The 15,464-nt window shown below is 44.9% G+C and overlaps 1 long non-coding RNA gene across 1 annotated transcript; it reads right to left on the reverse strand.

Moving 5' to 3' along the window:
- Window positions 1-942: 942 nt before the first annotated feature.
- Window positions 943-13,918, reverse strand: LOC119032761. The gene is made up of 3 exons (XR_005079027.1): window positions 13,822-13,918; window positions 2,921-3,021; window positions 943-2,800 (listed from the first exon to the last, which is right to left on the reverse strand). It is a non-coding gene; the product is annotated as an uncharacterized LOC119032761 (long non-coding RNA).
- Between the last annotated feature and the right edge of the window lie 1,546 nt (window positions 13,919-15,464).

The raw sequence follows: 15,464 nt of genomic DNA on the forward strand, positions 1-15,464 counted from the left end.
TCGTGGTGGGTTCAGGGACCCAGACTGAGCATCTATGACTAATATGCTCTGCTGGGCTCCCACGTCCCCCCGTGCTGTTGCACACCATGGGTGCAATATTACGGTATATAGCCACCTGGACCCCGACACCCACCAGCGGAAACCATAATTGTGCCTGCGAGTGTATGCACGCGCACACACACACACACACACACACACACACACACACACACACACACACACACACGCTGGACAGATGGCTGTCATAAATGGCTGTATCTGTTAGCAAGTTGAAAGCAATCCTTGGCAATGTGTGCACTCCCCTCACTTACCCACCGACCCACATACATGCTTCATCTCATCAGCTGGCTGCACGCATGCACACACACACACACACACACACACACACACACACACACACACACACACACACACACACACATTTTTCCTTTTTAATATAAAGCCTTTGGAGGATTTTCTTGTTTTATCCAAGCCTTCAAAAAACACAAGATAGTAACTTGTAATATTTCCTTGGCCACAGAGCATTTCACAACTACCTGGTTACCAAAAAGGCTTTCACAAGCTCTTCCACTCTGTAGTATTTCTTCACAGATTGTGGGCAAAAACATTAGCAGCTCTTTGTGGGTACTTTAGAGTGAAATAACTATCTGGTTTTGGGGTTTTTTCTTTCTTGTTCTACACTGGCACACAAGCGCAGTTCCTTTATTTCCTCTTGTCTTCTTCGTGGATCATCAGCCGCTGACGTGAAGCTTTTGCACAAGTACCTTTTAGCACCTTCGCTGCATTCCAGCCAACATGGGAGGTCAGAATTTCTGGGCTGAAATATCCAGCGCCAGACCTCCAAGCGCTCCGGGTGCGCAATGCCAAATGTTATCAAAAAACTTGACTGACCATGACCATGGGAAATGCACACATAATGGAGGAGGGAAACAACACAAGACACCAAATATATGTTTTATTTTATAGTACTTCCATACTTTGAAACGCCAAACCGCCCGCCCCCAGCCTAAAAGAAATACTGTCTTCTCAAGCTAACAAATGGGTATTCTGACTTTGAGTGGTGTTCCATTGTAGGTACTTTTCAGTTAGGAGGTTGAAAGTCTGAGATCATGTATGTTTGAATCATTGGGTACATTCAAGATCCTTTTAAAGGCTTTCTTTCAGCTTGGAACATTAAAAAGTCAGCTGGAGGCAATGTTTTCAACCAACACATGGAGCTAATGTTAGCTTGATTAGCTACCTCGCTAAAAATAGATCTGCTAGAGGCAGTTATCAAAAAATGTGGCAACCACTTAAAAACTTGTACTTTTAAGTAACTTTTCATAGAAATACGCTCTTAATTTTGACAAAAAGCGCTTGCTAGATTAATTGAAAATTGTATGAGTGCTAGCAAACGGTCGGTACAGATACAGTTCTCCTTCTTCATCGGCTACGTGCCTTATTCTTTGTTGTCGCAGCAACAGCTAGAGCTTTCCCGTAACAAATAGTCCACCGTACAGGATGTGATGACATTTACTGTACTAACAGTGAATTATTAGGAATACAGAAGTAGAACTGGAAATCCAGCCTTAGCAAAGAGGCGGTAAGAAAGCAGCAGCATGGATACAGAACCAAAACTAAACTAAGAGTAAGTCCAAACGTAAGGAAACCAGATAAAGGGAAGAATGTTCAAGCGGAAACTCCAGCTGACAGTGAAGTCGACGCTGAAGACCGCACACGTTTCCTGACGTGATTCACTTGTTTTGACTGAGATGCCAAATCAGAGACGCGTCACCTGATTAAATAACACGTTATGTTATTACAAGTTTGCTGTGCACAAACATACAATCTTTTGGTTTTTTGTCCTCTGCTTAGTCATCCGTCTTACTCATAGCTGCAGACTGGCAGTGGCCTGGCCAGCTCTCGGCTAAAGCGCCGCTTGCTCTTTTTCTGGCCGGTGTTTAGCTGTTCCACCAGCCTGTTGGTCTGTGGGTGTTGGTGTGAGGAGCAGTCTGTGCTGCGATGAGCGCGGCCGCCCCACCTACATCCTGTAATCTGCATAAAGAGGTGGTGTGTAAGAGTCACCGGCGGGTGAGCTGATAATTTCTGCTTTTCTGATGCATCCAGCCCCTCGGTGCATAAATCTGCCGCGAAGGTTGTGATTATCGCGGCTGCATGTTTACACGCACTAATGACATAAAAACACGCTGACATATTTAACTGCGGCACCTGCAGCGCCGTTTACCCGAGGGGCTGAATTACACACTGTAATTGCCAATGCTTCGATTTGGGTTGAAAGTCAGCAGGTTATCTCTGGTGAAAACATGGCGGCAGAGAGTCGATACCCGGGGAAAATAGCTCCACACTGCTCCGCTTGCATTATAGAGATTTGTATAGCGTATGTGATCACAGTGAATATGTAGCGTGGTGTGTGAAAATGTATGTGAGAACATGTTTATGTGCCAGTGTGTGAGTATGTGCTATTCTGAAGTCGGACTGATTCGCTATCCGGAGTCGTAAACTTTGGAGCAATCTGTCAGATGGCTAAATTATTGAGCGATAAAAATCATAAAGAAAAAAAATCATAAAGTTTTCATGGAGGAAAAGGGAGAAGTTCTCACACTGTATCGTCATAAGCATTATAAATTTAAAGGCCCATATAAACAACACAATGATCTGGATGAACTAAAGACTTGAAAGGATGCGAGGATTCTGCTGGTTAATCCAGCCTCGCAAAGTGAAGCTATGTGGTTCCTTATCCAGGATGTACCCCGCCGCTCACCCAATGTCAGCTGGGATCGGCTTCAGCCCCCCCACAACCCTGTAAAGGACAAGTGGTTACGTATGGTGAATGAAAAAGGAGAATGTTGAATATCAAAAAGAAGCTGATTATGAGTACAGTACTCATTACTGAGATGGATATTATGTATATACTACTCACTAGAGTAGCCAGCGGAGTGGCCAACAATTATATCAGGGGTCCATTTCTTCCCCTGAACCCTTCCTTGGGGGCGCCACCGACATCCGTGTCACCTTGTCCATCTAAAAGTAGAAAGGAAATGGTGGTAGCTTATTCCGTGACTGGTTGTGTCAATGTTGATATTGTCTCACATCGACTGCGAGCCCCTGAATCGAATCTAGACTTTGTGATATTTTGCATAATTATTGCATTGTCATCCGAAGAATCAATGTAATATTGTATCATGGCACCTCTAATATTGAATAATTTAAGCAACTATAGCCCCAATAGGCCATCGAAAAAAATGTTCTAATGTTTTTGAACATAACAAGCTCGCATCAGCATTTTGCATCGTTGCCCATAATTGTATTTAAGCCTATCTGAAAGTTGGATGGACAGATAACCCAAGGTCAAAGAATCAGTTAATTACATTTCGCCGGCAATCAAGAGCTTGGTTTTTCCGACATCATATGATTATCTTAGTCATTAATATCATGGTGAGCTCATGCTGGTGGGAAGGTCTGACAGCCTCCGGTTCTTCTAAATCAGCTGCTAATGACAGAAAAACAACTTCAATCTTTGTATTTGGCGGTGACGTCATAGAATTCATTTCGAGTTTCTCAGCACTCAAGCTTCAAACTTTTAAGAAAGACACCACACAAATAAAGGCTATTCTAATGTGTGTGCTTGCAGATGTGTGTTTGAGAAGTGTATGGCTTCGGCCTGTCAGCAAAACCAGAGGCAGGAAAGACTGATCTGGACAGATAAGTCAACAGAATTACAAACCACGGCAGGATATGAACCAGGCTGGATTTACAGCCTTGGGAAGCTCAATCAGGGAATACTGTCTCACGTGTTGGATACATTTATCATCTGCAGGTCTTTGTGCTGCACGGCCATAAATAATAGAGCGACACAATGTGAATAGAAATCATGAATTTATGAATTTAACACAGCATAAGGCATGTGTTTCAGCTCTGTTTTTTTTTTTTTTTTCAACGCCGTGACAGTAGCTCTCCGTTTACCTCTGTCGCACCCATGAATAATCAATGTTAATTTAACTAAGGGTGCAAATTCAGCACTACATGCGATGGTGTCTACACCGTCGGGAGTGAGGTGAACACTTATTTGGTGTATTTCCAACGCTCGACTCAGAGCTGCGTCGGCTCCGTCAGTGAGCGACACTCCAATCAACAGCTTGCCGATACCAAGTAATTGTCGCGGAAAGATCAACATTCATTAATGCTCCAAAGTTTGGCAAACACTTCACTTGAGCGTCAATTATTCTTGAAAGCACTGGTGGACTCATGTTACATGATAATGTGCCCTCTATGGTGCCCATCAAGTGGATATGACATGGTTAACAGCCCCCTTTGGTGCCCTTTCAGTGGGGAAACATGATATCGTGCCCTCCAGAACGCCCTTCAAGTGAAGAAAATGTGATACAGTGCCCACTTGGGTGCAATTCCAGTAGACAAAACATGATATGGTGCCCAGTTGGGTGCCCCTCAAGTGGAGAAAACATGGTAAACAGCCATCTTGGGTGCCCTTCTGGTGGAGAAAACATGATATAGTGCCCATTACGATGCCCTCCAGGTGGAGAAATGTGCCCCCTACAATACTAGTGCCCTTCTTTATTTTTCGCCCCCGCCCCTCAAACATCCCGAGTCCGCCACAGCTCGACAGCGCACAAGCTGGTGGTTAAAAAAATCCGGGTTATGAGTAGGAGAGAGGGGGTAGAAAATGAATGTGACAGAGTGGGAAACGTCTGCAAATAAATAATATGTGTGCGTGAGTGCTTTGAGTGCAGTTGCATTAAGGCGCAGATAAAAGCCGGCGGAGGGAAGGGCCGCGCCTCCTGGCTCAGTGGGAGACACACCAGGCTTTACTCTGATAACCCTCTGACAGCGAGGTGAGGGGGTCTGCGAATTGCTTGCTCCGCTCGCTCACAGACAGGAGTGCAATGCAGAGATATCCCCCCCCCCGACAGACACTCGCGCATGGGGAGGGCCGTTTTTTTTTTTTTTTTAGCAGCAAATACATAAACAGATGCTATGGGGTAGAGGCAAAGCAAGGAAAAAAAAAAAGGAGCTGAAATTGTGAAACGGCGAGAAAACAAAAGAGAGACATGCAAGTGAGAGGCGGGCGAGAGCAAGACAGCTCTGGACAGATTTGCCTCGGCAGAGAGAGAGAGAGAGAGAGAGAGAGAGAGAGAGAGAGAGAGAGAGAGAGAGAGACAGGGGAAACAAACACAGCTCCATGCACACCTCCCACATCAAAAAGCCTTCTCTTCCAAATGTCAGGGCAGCTGGATATCAGGCCTGCCTGTGTTTTTTTCAGAGTCGGGCTCGCCTGCACCTCACGGTTTGATTCGCTGCCCCCCAAACCTCGACCGTCAGACGAGCATGCACTGCAGTGTTTTTATGGTTAACATTTGTGATGCAGTTACAGCTGGAAGGGAGGCGGGGGTGCTGGTTGGGGGGGGGACCATTTCTCTTTCTGAGGTGTGTGACAGATAGACAGACAGACTGGCACCTGGAGAAATATACAGTGGGAACGCAGCAGCGGCTGTGTTCCCATGATTATGATTTATCACCTCAGGTAAGAGTACGTCTAATCCGGACGGGCCAATCTCTGTTCTCACACCCCTCAGAGGGAAGAGTAAATAGATTGTATCCAACGTGCCTGTTGTTAGGTGAGCAGGGGCTTCAATTTATGGCCGTGCTTTGGGGTTGTTGATATATAGAAAGAAGGAAGGAAAACACAGCTTTTGTGTGCCCTGGAGGGGAAATGGAAAACCCTTCAACGCTCAGATATAATGACACCGACGGCGGATGACAGTCCCAACCTTTAATCCAGGAGATAAAAAAAGCAGAAATTTGGGGGCTGCTTCATTGTTGAGATCATTTCCTTTATTAGACCCTCCTTATTTCCCTCGAACACATTTGCCTCTCTTTTCTCTGCGCCGCCCCTATCTCCGTCCCTCATCTCTGGCCTGACGGACGGATCCCAGTCCCGGCGGATATTCTGTTCTCCTCCGACTGTCACAGATGATGACATAACCTTTAAAAGCCCCCCCCACTCGGTTTCTTACACGAATCCGCTCTATTTCCAAACAGCACCCCGGCGTGATTGCTGCAATTTTTCATCTAGCGCTCAGCCCCACTCTATTATTAACAGAACATGACATATGGCACTCTAAAATGAAGACCAAATCAATAAAATGAGTGCAGCGCGGTGCCAGGAAATGGTACAATGTCTCCTAAAACGACTCCTCTAATAAACTACCAACAGTCATAAAGCAGTGAAGAGCAACATACATCATCCTTTTTTTTCCTTCTAGTTGCACATGCATGTGTGCACGGAAGGAATTCTTCCTCCACGGTCAGTGGGTAGTTTAGTTTGAGTTTTTCCTTTTTAAAGGAATAGTTCAACATTTTGGGAAGTGCCCCAATTTGCTTTTGACGAGAAGACTGACGTCACTCTCATGTGGATCCGTCACATATGAGGCTACAGGCAGCAGCCAGTTAGCTTAGCTTAGCATAGAGCAAGCCACTTCTAAGATGATCTATTATGCAATGTATGGCTTACCTATGCAAAACCGGCTATTGTGTCTCACTGGGCGCACCTCTCCAGTATGGATGACGCTTTGTGCTTTTCCATCTGTCACCCAGTTGAAGTGCTTGACTTTACACAGTTCAGCTTGTATACATTTATGTTATTCAGTGTAGTTTGCCATCATTCAGTACAGGGCTCTGCAACACGTGGCTCTCTTGCTCCCCTGCAGCAGCTCCCTGTGACTTGTGTGACAAGAAAAAAAAACAAAAAAAAACCTCGAAAATGAATGATGATGGTTATTTTTTTACACACTGCTGTCAGCCTAGACTGATTCTTACATTCACAGATTGTGAGAACGCGAAGCCGACACACAGAGTGCTATCTGTTCCACCAAGTTGCGATTTTGTCAGAGAGTAGAACGACCCTGAACTGATATCGCTGAGCTTTATTTATGCTCGGGCCCGAGGGCTGAATGCTGTACGCGGCTGAGGGATTACCCCACACTGAGATGGACTTAAACAGAATTAAACAGAAACCAGCCTGTTATGTTTGTTTGTTTGTTTGTTTTTAAACTTTTAGTGCCTGTCACATGTTTTATTCATGATAAAAGTAGGCTACTTTTTATTTTTTTTTTCATCTTTTACAAACACTGGGAGGATTCAAGTTGCCTGCACATAGTTCGGTGCTATACTTATATACTTTTGTGTTTTGTGAGAGCATTCCCAGATGAAAACAACCATCATGAACAAATTTATAATAATAAAAAAATAGTACACCTCCACATCCACCTCGTCCTCCTCATCACTCATCAGAGGTCTGTAAAACTGTTGCGCCAAAACATGGCATTATTGTGTAGGAAATGCCAAGTAACCTTGCTACTTACCAGAAGGGAACTGAGAAAACTAGTATTTTAACAAAGTTATGGATAATAAAAGAAACAGCACTCAGAGCTGTAGACATATAGCCTATTGCTGAGTTGGCACCAGAAGCAACAGGAGGTGCAGTTCATAAAGCAGATATGCCTCAGGTTATATTGTTCAAGTGTGGAATGGTATACCTTCCAGGCTATTCAGGTGAATGCCAAAGGCTAACGGTTGCCTAGCTATGATGCTAATGGGAGACAGTGATTTGGCCATGCCAGGGAACAACCACTGGACCAGCAACAGTTAAGTATTGACAATTTTCTTATGCTATTTAATCCCAGAATTCCCCTCTGCGAATTTTGGGGGGCAAAGATCCACTTAATTTAGAATATTGATGGTTCAGTCCAATGTTTTTTTGTCGTTCAGAGGCTCCACAAACTGTCGCAACTGCAAGCTAGTGCCTATTCACCCATTAGTTGATCCAACATCCTCTCTGGAAATCGCCCCTATCTCTTTTTTTTTTTTTTTTTGCCAAGAGAAGCATAATTTCATACAAGAAGTTGCAGGTGTATGGGGGATACGTACGTACCAGATCAATTCTTGGCCGGGGACAGTGACTTCCTGGAGTTTCAAACTAAAGGAGACAGGATTTGTTAAAAAGAGATTTTTAAAAAATCTTTGACCAGAACTGGGCTAGCTGTTTTTCCATGTTTCAGATCTTTATGCTAATCTGAGGTTAGCTTGGCTGCTAGCAGTAGCCTCACATTCACTCTGCAAAAAACGGGAGAAAATTAACAAGCTTATCACCCCAAATGTTTAACCTTTTCTTAAACAATGCCGTGCACTCTACCTACTCTCTGCCCTGAGGCGCGTAGCAGTTGTATTACAGCAGTACTTGCTATGCAGAATCATATTTACTTAAGGTCAGTAGACACTAACTGGCAGGGTTCTGAGGGCATCGCATTCGGTGATTCACCTTCATGCTGGAGCGGCATAATGCGACCGCGTGAAGGCGGCACACACCGTCGAGGCATCTGACATCAAAACCCGTATTCCTTGGCCCCTCGCCCGGGGCCTAGTCATGGCGCTTTTTGAAGATGAAGTCATACATGCCTGTTAGCAGCTCACATACATGTACGAATGCACACACTGAAAAAAAAATACGATCCGTGTATCTTTGATCTTGACGCTGGCTGCATACATTACCAGGGCGCGTTTGTGGTAAAAGCACCTTGGAGGAGGAGAAAGCTGGAAAATTATGAATTCTCCAGCAATTCTCTGGAGAGAGTTAAGGCTTTATTATACATGAGGCAGGATTGGGGTGGGGGGCGGTTGGTTGTCATTTATGTGTGAAAGATGTATTTTAACAGTAAAAAAAATAATAAAAAATGGAACGTTAACATCAACAATACCAGTCGAAGACCAAATATTACAGACACGCACAGTACGACAGATGATATCGAATGGTATTAACATCTTAAAAGGCAGATTTTTTTCCCCGAACCACTTACAGTAGTTTAGCACAATAAGTCCGCTCAGAGAGAGACTGGAATGGATTAGTGTCAACAAGCCACAAGTATCTCCCTCTGTTGCCTAAGCAGGGACCGAGGGGGGTCCACGCGCAGGCAAACACATACAGTACAGGGTAAAAAAATAAAAAAAAAACACATGCACACCAACAAACACCCGGCTGCCTCAGCGGGAGGCAACACTCCCTCGAAAAACGCAGCGCTAGTGCCGAAATCAGAATCAATAAGAGGAGGGAGGAAAAACAGATTCCCGGGGAGAGACAGATAGTGTGAGAGCGAGACAGCGAGGCAGAGGTATAGATTTAGACGTGCTGTAGATAGAGATGGAAACAGAGCGCACACACACACACACACACACACACACACACACAGAGTAGAAAAAGAAACAAATCGCATGTACGCAGGGAAGCCGCGCTGACTCGATGCCAGGGACTGTTTTTGCGGAGTTTCCTTTGGCTGATCTCAACCAGGCAGCCAACAAAGCATCCAGGTGGGGAAAAAAAAAAAAATACAAAGCTTCCTCAACCAGCTGTTTACTCCCCGACCAAAAATAAGAAGCTTTGTGTTATTCAGCCTGAACACAGGAGGAGTTAGCGCCCGTGGACCAAACAAAACAGGAACAAGAGCTGTCGGCTCTTTGGAGGATTTTTTTTTTTCCTCCTCTCTGATACGACTCGAAACTGAGATGCACTGCAATAACTAAACACTACTGAATGCTGTGTCTAGCTATGCTGGGTACATTTGCTTAGTCATTCAGGAAACACAGAGGTGCAGTATCAAGATGTGCGGGTGAAACGGGGAAGGTTGAATTTAATGAGGTGGAACTGAAGAAGCTGCGAGGACATGATTAGAAAACAACACATATTTAAAAATATCTCACACAACATCCCCCCTCCACTCCGCATAAAAACACAGAGATGACGTGTGCAGGCACAGCATGCAACATGGATTTGTTTCCCGTCAATGCATATCGGCATTCCGGAGATTCTCTTCCTCCAAGATTCTGTACTGTGGTTGTGTTTTTGGTTTTTACACGAGAGCGCCGAGGGGGGGGAACTCTCATCGAAGATTCTGCAGAACGGGCAGAAACGTAAGGAGGCAACACTCTGAGTCATCCTCACAGCCCAGGCGCCGGGATAAACAGGTCTTAGAAAGCTCACATCGTCACGTTTGTTTCCTTAACTTTCATGTCGGGAGGTAGGGGGACAAGACGGAGGCTCAAGTCTAATTACCTGTAAAAGATCTAATCACATGCAGGATATCACTGATGTGTTTATGTGAAAGACTCTATTGTGCTCTCAGGATGTACAGGGAGGAAACATCTACAGAGGCCAGAGGGTCTCCCCCCCCCCCCCGGCACAGCAATGACAGTGTTTTAATATCATAATAGTGCAGTAGCTTTGTGAATGTGCCTGAATTAAAAACAAATATATGCATGAATATGTTAACATGACCTATAAAATCACATATTAACAAGCCAACAGTAGCTCCAAAAAAAAGTGTAGAGTTTGAGTTCCCATTTGTGTGAGTGTATATACTGTAAATATTGTGTGTGTGTGTGTGTGTGTGTGTGTGTGTGTGTGTGTGTGTGTCTAGCTGAAGGGCAGCAGTATAGGTGATGGTTTTGGGACTCAGAAGGTCCAGCACTCTGCTTCTGCTCACGGCCTCACTGATCTGCTCTGCTAGAGATCTAAGCTCCTCTTTCACACGCACAGACACACACACGCACACGCGCGCACACACACACGGAGTCTTTTCCTCCCTCTCTAGGTTGTGAAACCAAAGAGAGGAGAGGGTAGAGGAAGATAGCGAGGCAGGGTGAGACAGGACGGGAAGCGTCGCTGCAAACATTAGGTGGGATAATCACATGTTTAAATGTTCTTCTATTAGACAATTTGCGTGTTTAGCGGACCTGTTAGAGTTTCCCCGTCGTCTACACTCACAAATGCTATTTGCTCGTTTGCAGCTCCGACTGCACCCTGAGCTGTCTCTCTAATTGAGTATCTGCTCTCGAAGAATTCTGTGTGTATTACGCTCGTTTTAGGGGGCGCCTGTTGGAATCAGTCTCAACGTTTTAATGTTCAAACATCAAACTATATTTCTCACACCATCCACTGCTGCAGCACCGCTATTCACCCTGGGTGCTCAGTTTCAGTCCAGTCTGCTCTGATTGGTCAGCTGTCACGGGCCTGAACAGGCACCACCCACCATGTGTCTAAATTGCCTCTGCTGGTGTTCTTGCAACCAGGGAAATGCTCGGGGTGTGGTCGAAGGCGGTGACTGCACGTCCCTGAAAATTAGCCATGTGAATTTTTTAATCAAAACCACCGTGGAAATCTGACTTTTATATGTCATTTAGCGATAGTTCGGGATTCTCTCGCTCCCTGCCCTCTTTTTCTTTGTCTCCGTCCCTCTGAATTACTGAGTGCACATTGGCCTAGCAGGCAGGCGGCTTCAATGAGCACACAGTGGTAATAATTCACAGTCAATCTGTGCACTGGACCGCCACGCAGACTCATTTAAATACTGCCCACAGCCATTACTTTATTTCTCTGTCTCTATCATTATCCGTATCTCTCCCTTGTCTTGCTTTGCTCACTTGACCTCCCTGTGCTTCCTGACATGACTGCTGCTTCTTCTTCTTCTTCTTCTTCTTCTGCTGCTGCCGCTTTTTCTGACTCATTTGTGTATTCGCAGCACCGCTCCTTCACCTTCCAATAGTTATTCGATTCCCAGCATCCCCCGGGATTCGATTCCCTTTCGTTGCCCTCATACTATCAGTCTGCTAAACCCCAATCCTTTGAGCGCAGGGGTGAGTTGCCACGACGCCCTGATTTGCTTATCTTTGTTTGTGGCCTCTGGCGGTAATGTTAGAGCTCAGACAGAGATCACAGTGAGGGCTGTGTCAGTGTAGGAAATTAGTATGCCATCACAATGCCTGGATGCACATACTGACTGAATACTGAATGAATATGTGCAGAGTGACATGTATAATACATGCACAGTCTAGTTTCTTTTGTATGTTTTGCGCTCCTTGTGCACACTTACAGACATCTTATTGGGATACTGTGCACGGATTCGTAGCCGCGGCGCTTTGACGCCGGCTTATTTACTTCGGCAGTTATTTGTGTTCCTGTCTTGTCTTTTGCTTTTTTAATATAGGGAACAAAGTGATCTCCAAACTGCCTTGCCAGTCGCACTTCATTACAGCAGTGGTGATTTCCTTTTTTGTCTACTTGGGGGCAGTGAAACAAGCAAGTAAACACATCATTTACATCGTATCACATTATAAAGTCATATTAGGAAAACACTATTTATCCAGCAGCCACGCAGCAACATTAGCATTTATTTTTGAGTTATTTTTGCCAAATTTAAGTCCACTATTAATTCTCCTTGTATCTCTATTCTATTTCTCAGCTCCCTGAGAAAATGTCAGGGTCTGAGCCTGCTAAATGTTGTTTCACCTATTTCTCTATTTTCCTAGAGTACAGTGTTTATCAGAGCTTTGAAAGCAGCTGGAAAGTAGGAAAGAAGCACGGCGAGACTCAGCGATAACAGTAAAGTTCCATGCTTTAAGACCGAAACAAGAAGCTAAAAGGTGATACACGTCAAATGATGATACTGATGTCACATTATGGTGCCGCTCTCGGCCCCCACATGATGCACCAAAGCTCATGTGCAATGGTACAAACAAAGCCAAAGCTCAGTGTTCCAAGCTCCCAGTCCGGACTGCTAACTGCACCGCTAGATGAGCTAACTAGCTAACGGCAGCTCAGCAACATTTTTTTTTCTGCTGACACGCACCGATGACTCAAAACTTGCACGTTTCTGGTCACATTTTTTTCTGCAGGCCAAGAAAACAGCACAACCTGCATTATTGATACCTGTTTATGTCAATATCAAAGCCGGTTTAATGGAAAGAGCTTCGTGGGTTCACAGCGTACCGCAGGTGTCCGAGCGCAGTGGCGACCGTGTGAGCGAGCGATCGGGTGATGAGGCGAGCGAGGGGAATTGGAGCATGGCGAGGGGTTCAACCTGGGAGCCGTAATCATCCCCAGCTGCTGCCCACCGTCTCTCCTCACCTCGCCGTGGTTGCCCCCCCCCCCCAAGATTCCCCGCTCTCCATCCTCTCCTCCCGCCCCCACTTTGTTTCCCTCTCCACCCCCAGCATTATAATCCTCCACACTGCTGGCAGATCTAGCTCAGGGTACCCGTCGGCTGTGTTTATCCGAGGCTCCGGGCTCCCTAGGCAGGCGAGAGATGAAACCCCCCCACCCAAACCAAGCTTCGCCGCAGGTTCACCGGAGGTTCTCATGGCTTCACCGCATGACACCCTGCAGCGCACAGTTGGCGCTGACCTCCGGAAAAGAAAACGCCAAAGACGAGGGATCGGTCGGCCGTAAAGGATTGTGAAGCCTTTTGAGTTACATTACGGGATGGTGATTAAGGTTATCCCACTGGCAGCTTTCCAAAAGAGAGTTAAAAGGGCACTACAGATATTTTTTTCCCGTAACTGAATAAACAAGCTGTTCTCAGAGGAAAACAAGTTTAACATTTCTTCCGCAAAACTACATAGTGCATCTTTAAAAGGATGTAAATGCACTGCACATGCAACCCACAGAGCATGCAAATCCAGCCCACTTATAGAGTCTGCCACTCAGTATTGTTTTCCCAAGAAAATATAATGAGAACAAGTAGTGGGAATGGATTATTTCATGCTTTCTCCTCAGACTCATTCCTGCAGTTACATAAGGCGTCATAACAGGCTACACACTTCCCCCTCTTTGTGGCTAGAGGGTTGCCAGGCAACTCCAAGAACGTCTGCCTGCCTGCGTCCCTGCAACCTTTTTTTGTGGCGCTCGCAACACACACACACACATGCACACACACACACACACACACACACACACACAACCCGATCCTTTTTAATTACCTGTTTCTACGCTGCCAGCGTCTTGCCTCAGAGGTGGGTGAGGTTACTCAGCCCTTTTATCTGTGTTTATCTAAGCTAATGGCGCAGCCAAAAGGCGAAGTTTGAAAGGAGAACAGAAACTTCACTGGACACCAGATGACAGCGTGGAGTTTCCCAACTCGCTTCCTGGACAGACACACAGGCCAGAGGAACTTGGGCCCATATTGATGCAGATAAAAATTCAGTCTGTGTCTCCTCTGAAGTCTCGTCTCTTTGGAGCCGTGCCTCTGCCAGTGTTTTGTCGGCGCTAACAGGCTAAAGTCGACCGTTATCTGATCTAAAGTGCAAATGATTCGGTCTGTGCAAAAGTCAGGTGATACTGGACAGGAATGACACAGAACAGGCTGAGCTGCTCTGACATGCAGCATCGTTCTGTTGAATGGGCAGAATTTGGAAGTTTTGAGTTCCCATCTAGTGTGCGGTCACTGTTAGTCACACAGACGTGACTTCAACAAATATAGATTTTATTTCCTGATGAATGGAGAGAAAACCAAAAAGAATATGAATCATCAGTTCCATTCACAAGTTAAAGGGCTGTGATTTAAACATGCAGTATGTAAGACTCAGCCAAATAGTACCAGAGTAAGTATGTATTGCTGCTAATTGTACTTTTTATACATCCATGACTATACCTACTGTTAGCTTGTTAGCTCAGTTCATTAGGGTAGTGCTGGTGTTTCTACTGCTAGCCCACGAGCTTTGGACCCCTGGCAGAGAGAGGGGCTAGCTGGTTAGCATGCTAACTTCAGTGGACATCTCTCCAACACAACATACAGACGTCTTTGACATAATGTCAACACTGCTTTTAACTCACATTTTGTATATAAGTCCAGTTAATTGTTGGATTTTTTTCTTTTATATAAATCGCACATATTGCACCTTTAATGTGAATACAATGGTTTAAAATCAAAGCAGCAGAGGACTTTTAGTTTCTAGTACGTCTCCAAGAACTCCTGATACATTTGACCACATTAAAAGTCAGTGGGCTCTTTCATTAGACTCTTGTGTGTAAATATCGTTTTCAAAATGTCCCCAGTTCAGGTTTCTAGAAAAGAGTTCATGACCGAAGTCCAATCCTATTAAATCCCTGATAATATCACTTGTGTTATTTACTGCTGCTTACTTGGATACACAGCACAACACGAATTAACACATATACGCTATATAATGTACACATATACAAAAACTAAATCAAATTAAAGACTCTTATATAACTGCAAACCATTAAAAAAAAGTTTAACATGTTGATTCTGGAATTGAATTGTTATAGCTGCAATAAATGAATATGATAAAATAAGTAAGTAGTGATCATGTTCGTGGAACTCAGGGCTAGGCATGCACATATACACGCATCTTTCTAAAATACAGTGCTTAAAGGATAACAACGTATATTCATATCTTCAATATCATATATTAGCCTTTTATTAGCTTAGCTTCACATATGCCTGTATAACGCTTGTCCATTCCCATTGTAACAACTACTGAATGACTCATTGTTTCTCCAATATCTTAATGCTGCTACGCTGTGATCACACTCTGATGACTTCGCTGTGCTGTAGAGCTCCGCGATCGAAAACAATCCATTCACTCTCCCCGCCCCGTCC

The sequence above is a fragment of the Acanthopagrus latus genome, chromosome 14 (assembly GCF_904848185.1).
Source record: "Acanthopagrus latus isolate v.2019 chromosome 14, fAcaLat1.1, whole genome shotgun sequence".
NCBI lineage: Eukaryota > Metazoa > Chordata > Actinopteri > Spariformes > Sparidae > Acanthopagrus > Acanthopagrus latus.